General features: G+C 33.2%; 1 long non-coding RNA gene across 1 annotated transcript; it reads left to right on the forward strand.

The window, feature by feature from the left end:
• Nucleotides 1-1,191: 1,191 nt before the first annotated feature.
• On the forward strand, nt 1,192-3,484 carry LOC140175817 (uncharacterized). Its single transcript, XR_011866475.1, has 4 exons — nt 1,192-1,360; nt 1,452-1,506; nt 1,595-1,723; nt 3,190-3,484. It is a non-coding gene; the product is annotated as an uncharacterized lncRNA (long non-coding RNA).
• The last annotated feature ends 3,596 nt before the right edge of the window (nt 3,485-7,080 follow it).

A 7,080-nucleotide genomic window follows, 5' to 3' on the forward strand; every position in this document is an offset into this window, starting at 1 on the left:
ATCATAAGCTCTCTTTAGCACTTCAGAAACTTGGCTTTTCACCAATAAAATCATATGTGCCAATGTTTGTGCAACAACTAGAATCCTCCATCACTTATGTATTGATCTATGTTGATGATATCATTGTGATTGGAAGTTGTATAGAAGTCATCACTACAGTTACTTAGAAGCTCAACTCAGCCTTTGCGTTGAAGGACAAGAGAGAGCTTCACTATTTCTTGGGAATCCAAGTGAACAAGACTAATGATGGGGGATTAATGATGTCTCAAGATAAGTATGTGCAAGATTGCTTGCAAAAGTGAGTATGAGTAATTGCAAATCATGTGCTACACCATTGTCATCTACTCTGAGAATTTATGCTACAGGAGGAGCTATGTTTGACAATCCTCATCTATATCATTTTGTGGTAGGAAGTCTGCAATATTTGACTATGACAAGGCCTGACTTGGCATACAGTGTAAATAATCTTGCTCAATTCATACAAAAGCACCATTAGAAACTCATTGAAAATTAGTCAAAAGAATACTTTGTTATGTTAGTGGTATTGCTACATATACTCTGAAGATTCATAAAAATCTATCTCTGAAGATTACAGCCTATTGTGACTCAAACTGGGCTGGTAACCCAAACGATAGGAAGTCAATTGGTGATTTCTGTGTCTTTGTGGGAAGAAATCTTGTGTCTTGGCGGTCAAAGAAGTAAGGAGTAGTGACTAGATCAAGCACAAAAACAGAGTATAGGACATTAGCAGATTCAGTGCTAAAGTTAATTTGGATTAAAGGCTTGATTAGTGAGATAAAGTGTTCAGTACAAGAAGCACCTATGGCATACTGTGATAATCAAAGTATTGTGCTCTTAGCAGCAAGTCTGATACTGCATTAAAAAATAAAACACTTTGAGATAGATTTGGACTTTGTAAGAGACCGTGTCACAAGTAAAGTGGTTCATGTAAACCCCGGTTAAATTAGTAGATAATTAGTCAATAAATTAGTTTTTAATAAGGAGGATTAGAAATGTGAATGCTATATTAAATTAGGGTAGAGCTCATCGAAACGAGAATTTTGACACTAATTTCGAAGAAAACGGTCCAAAATTGGACCGAAAGGACCGAACCGGTTGAACCGAATCCGAACCGGCTTATCGGTCCAACCGGACCAGCCCATTAAAAAGAGCCACGGGCTCTTTTTCCCTCATTTCCTCAAGGACGCAGCTGAGCTCCAGGGAGAGGAAAGGAACGCCGAACCTTTACGGCAAAGTTCCAAATCCCGTAATTCCTCCGTTCGAGCTCCAATCGTCGCACCGTTTGCGGCCACGCGTTCACCGCGTCGAGCTCTACATTTCTACCGGAACAATTTCATAGGTAACTCATTATTTTACACTCAGCCTTCATTTCCCCCAATTTTCGAATTTTAAGTGGGAATATTGAATTTCTTTGATTTCTGATGTTTTAGGATCCAATTAGCTTGAGAAAAACGTTCACTCTTGCTTATGTGAAGCTTGGGTAAGGTGAGGATACGATAATTCTATTTTATTTTCATTAAATTTGAGCTTTGAGTATTAAATTGGATATATATGTGTTATGAATGTGTATTAGGTTGTGAATAAATAATTGGAGCTTGAAATTGTGAATACTGGAACTTGGAGGAAGCGGATTAGTTGAGTTTTGAGGGGCTGTCTTGGTTTTGAATAAATAACTTTGGTCGTTACGTGGAAATCGGCCAAGGTATGGTTTAGGTTTCTTGCATTTAATATATAATGTTCTGTGAAAACTTAGGCTAGATGACCATAGGATAAGCTGGAATGCAGGTGTATGTTTAATATTTAGTTATTTGTCGATGAATATAGTTGTTTGAAGTTTATTGGATAATTAGTTATTAATTTTGGATGGTGAATGTTGTTATGTTAATTTGGAACGAGTTATAGTTGAATGTTATTGTTGATGAACATAGTTGGTTTGGTGCTTGTTGATTAATTAATGATTCGGTGAATTATTGATTTGAGGTATTTTGTGTTAAAAGCCTAGGAATTGTGAACTATGATTCTTAGTTGAATTTTGGTTGTTGGATTTGAATATTGTATGAGTTTAATTGTTGATCTGAAGTAGATTTTTGTGGAGATTGTTATGATAATGAGGAAGAGAATGTTGGATTGAAAAGAATGCAGGTTTGGACCCGAAAAGGGTGGCAAAGTCCAAGTTTTAGAGGAAATGCTGCCGAAATTTTATAAAAATTAGAGATTTTGTTTATATGATTATTTAAAAAGATTTAGATTTAAAGGTTATGGTTTGATTTTGAGTTATTAAGAAAATGAGCATGTTTTAAGTTTGATTCATTTAGAAAAGAATGAATTATGTTTTGGATTAGAACTATTGATAGACGGAGTGGGAGGTGTGATAATGAAGGATAAGGATTGAATATGATTGATGTATGATGATGAATGAAATGTGATTGAGAATGATGTGGATATTGATGAATTATAATTAAATTATTTAAATGGCTTATGAATTTAAATAATCTGAGATACGAGATTCCCTGGATTAAGTGCCGTGGCTTGCCACCACGTGTACCAGGTTGAAAACTCGATACTCTGTTGACCCTACGACGTAAGTGTGACCGGGCACTATATAAATTCCCGGGAATGTTACCCCCATTGAGCAATATTGATTATTTGAGAAAAATCTATGCACAGACTCTTGGGGATGCACGTCGGGGGACCGTCTAAGGACAATTCAGACTTGTCAGGTTGGCTGGATAACCGACAGATGAGCCTCATCAGCCATAGGACAGGCATGCATCATATGCATATTACTTGAATTACTTGCTTGTGCTCTAATTGGGTGTGCCTATCTGTATTTGCCATGTTAAATGTATATTTGTTATCTGCAGTACTTGTAACCTTCTTGTGTTTGCCTTTGTCTGTTTAGTTGTCTGTGAAAATGCATGATGGAGTTGGAGGTATGGAGGAATGACAGTATGGGATTTAGATTTAAGGTTAAGTTAAGTTAGGATTAAATATTTTTAGAGAACCACCTTTTATGGCTTCTGTTTAATACTTTAAGCTCTATAATCTGAGTGTCGGTGTTCTAGGATTGCCTCTGGCATTCCCAGGACCTTATATATTATGTGTGTGGCACCTTTACCATACTGAGAACCTCCGGTTCTCATTCCATACTATGTTGTTGTTTTTCAGATGCAGGTCGAGAGGCATCTCGTTAGGCGTCTGGACTCTTGAAGCGAAGTGGTTACTGGGATATTTTGTTATGCTATGATGTATATATATGTACTTAGATTTCTCTCCGCATGACTTATTCTTTTTGATCCTCTTAGAGGTTTATGGAGAGGCAGGATTGTGTATATGTACTTTTGGGTTTGGATGCGTATGTATATATGTGTAAATATTCTCCGGCCAGTCTTGACTTCGCAGGCTGAGTTAGGAGCTTGATATTTTGTATCTTTGGCACTCTATTCCCACTTCTGTTAGCTTATGTTTGATAGTTATGGTTTTCTTAGCACGTAAGTTAACTCGTTCCTTGAGCGTTGCGCCTTTATTGTGCGATTTTTATTTTCCCCTTTTCTTCAAGGCTCCTAGAATATTATAATTCTTCTGCTATTATATGTACTCATTTTATTTTAGAGGTCGTAATACCACACCACATTTGTTTTACGACTTAAGCGTAAAGCTTAGTGTGGTAGGGTGTTACAGTTCAAGTAAGGCATGTTCTCAATTTAGTTCAGATTGCAAATATTTTTACCAAAATTCTTCCTTCCACCGCATTCATCCAACTTCGGGACAAACTCAAAGTGCAGAATTTGGAGAAGTTAGCAACTTCAAGTTGGCAGGGACATGATACAGAATGTGGGTGAAGAGAAATGTGAGGGTCATGTAAGAAAAAGAGTATGATTTCAATTACATACTAAGCAAATATATTGTCAGCAGAATTAATTACTTACCCCTTTCTATTATGTTGAGATGGCAAAGTCTGTTGGTACTTCACCAAATTTAGTCCACATATATAAACCTGTAATAGAATAATTATTGTAACTACTTTCCATCATAATGAGAATCACACTTTTTCTCTTTCTCTTTCATTCTTCTTTTACTCTCTAGAAATCAATTTGTTCATCCTCACTCACTAATTTTTGATATTTTTTAGAGAGAAACATATATTATTGAATTGGATAAAATCTTGATAAGTGTTAATTTTATAAATAATAAAATTATTATTAATAAAAAAATTTTAATTTTTTTAACAAATACAAAATAAATATATTAAAAACTTAAATTTTTTATATTTTTAATAAAACTTTTTTCTATATATAACTTTAACATATATTCTAAGAGTACAAAATAGTTAAATTGAATTAGAATGATAATTAGGTTTATCGATTAGTTCTATCAATATTTTTCTATTATGTGAAATCATCAAATCCTAAAAAATTCTTTTAAAATAAATCGTATCATTTATTATTTTATTTTTAGGCGTTATGTTTCTCTATTTGTTTTTTGAAAATGAAAAGTAAACATGATACATGTCTTTGGTGAACTCACAATGCTCATTTTATAAATGGGAATGTAACATGTGGTCATGTCATGTGGATATATAAAATATTCACACAATAAACGTTAACATTCTGTTTATTTCACTTTCAAAACACTGTTTATTCCGATTTTATTTTGTACACAATCCACACATCAGTTTTCACTGTAAAACCAAAAATTATTTACAATTTCATATTTTATAAAAATTTCAAAAAATTTTGTGGAAAACATATCTCCTTTTTAGTTCTGGTCCTCATTTATTAACAACCTTAAAATAATTACCCATTTTGGGGATTTTCTCCTTACCATATATCAAGGATGTTGATGTTGATGTTGATGTTCATCAATCATTGCCAAGCCTTTTGAATGCGAGGAGAAAGAGTGGATGCCAAATGTGAGGTCAGAAATGTTGACTGATGTATTGGATTCTTTTGTTATGATTCTTTTTCCATCTTCATTGCTTTGTGTTATGCCTTTTTCCCTAGTCATGAGTGGACAACACGCTAACACCAACAGCTGCTATTTTCTAGGTTCCTACCTCAACTCTATAACCTCTACCACTATCTTTGTCTTGGATAATTCTAAAAATAATATTTCCACAATGACCCAATTTTCTAGTTTGGTTTACCCACCATAGTCGTTAAGGTTTTCTTTTTTACTTTTAGAGCTCTCTACATCATTTTTCAATATTTTATAAAAAAATGTATGTCCAGGGGGCTTCTTTTTCAATGAACAAAATATTTAGGTAAAATACTACTAATTGAATAAATAAAATATATTGTATAATATTTTTTTATTGCAGTAATTGAAATATATTTTAAAAAAGTATTAAATTTTGATTTAATAGCAAATTTTAAATATTGACATGATTTTTATATTAAAAATAAATAATAAGTAAACAGATTATTTGATAATATTTTTGGCATAAATACTAATTATTGACTTATGTTATTATAATTAAAAAATATTTAAAATTTTTTTATATTAACTAGTATTTTTTGTACTCTAATATCTTTAGTATAATAATTTAGTAATATATTTTTAACTAATATTTTTAAATATTATTTTCTTGTAATATTAGTGTTACATTTATTGTACTTACATTAATTATCTTGTAAGGTGGGTTTTAAGTAGCCGCATAATTCAACTCAAATGGTCACCAAAAGAAGAATTGAACTCAAATTGGACTATTCGAGAGAGATTCTAGTCTTATCCTTTACGTTTAATTGTTTCAACTGTTATTTTTTTTTTAAATAGTAAAAGCCACCAACCACGTCATCTTTTTCTCACTATTTTTGACTTGTATTCAAAAGTTGAAGGTAATAATAGAGTTTATAACGCATTGAAAGGTAATTATTATTCAGGCACCCATCATACATATATATATGTCCCATCATTTCAAATAAGAAACCAAACCATGATGATGATAGGTATGGCTATTATTATTCCATATTCCAATTAGAAATAGAAATCTAGTATTAGCATCATCAATCTTCCATGGCAATTTTTTCTAAGCTCTTCCACAAGCTTTGTTACAAAATCATAATCCTATTGGCATTCCTTCTAACTGAAATAATCATCCTCATCAGGAAGCTAAAATCATCATCATATACAGGTCCAATCACAACAAAGAAGTACCTCAGATTCATCGAAGAGAAGAACCCAACAATTTGCTACAGCAAGAAGAGTAGTAAGTTATTGAAGCTGAAACCGCCACGGCACGTGGAGTGCACGCTATGCTTGTCGGAGTTCATGGAAGGGGAGAAGCTGAGGAGTCTGAAATGCCAACACACGTTTCACAGGGATTGCTTAGACACATGGCTCAAAGACTACTGCGCCACGTGTCCTTTGTGTAGGTTAAAAGTGGTGTCCGATGATGTTGTTTCCCAACACCGTGAGCTTAGAAAGCAAGCTGATTCTAACGGTAACGGTGAACAGCTAACGTATTTTTTAGCCGTGTTACGTGGCGGTAACACTTTGCAAAGTTAGCTGCCATTCCGTTGTTTCCATCCTAGTTACATGGAGCACAATATGTTTCGACATGTTATCTAATTGGTAACTTCATGTAATTATGATTGGGATTGCAGGCATGGTAGCCATTACCATGTAATGGAACTTAACATTAACCATTGTACTTTGAAATTATGTTGCTAATGTTAAGTTTCAAATTAAGTTGGGAATATGTGATCATTGTTTCATTATGGTGAATTAGATTATTATTCTTGAGCTGTTCTCAATTACAATTGTAGAGAATGAAATTCTTTGGAATATATATTTCCCTTGTGCTGGGAAGAATGTCTATGTACTCTGTTCTTTAATGTAAAGAAATATATTAGAATCCTGTTAATAATTACCTTAGCTTTTATTAATAATGTTCTGTCTTGGAAGGCTATTCTTAAATTCAGAGAAGTTGAATTTGTTAAGTTGGATGTTGCCACTTGCCAGCTTGGAATTCATAAATTTGAAAATATATATCTCAATTTTTCTTTGCGAAAACAGAAAATAATCCTGTTAGAAAATTAAGAGAGGTTCAACCAACAA

The sequence above is a fragment of the Arachis hypogaea genome, chromosome 10, assembly GCF_003086295.3.
Source record: "Arachis hypogaea cultivar Tifrunner chromosome 10, arahy.Tifrunner.gnm2.J5K5, whole genome shotgun sequence".
Classification (NCBI taxonomy): domain Eukaryota; kingdom Viridiplantae; phylum Streptophyta; class Magnoliopsida; order Fabales; family Fabaceae; genus Arachis; species Arachis hypogaea.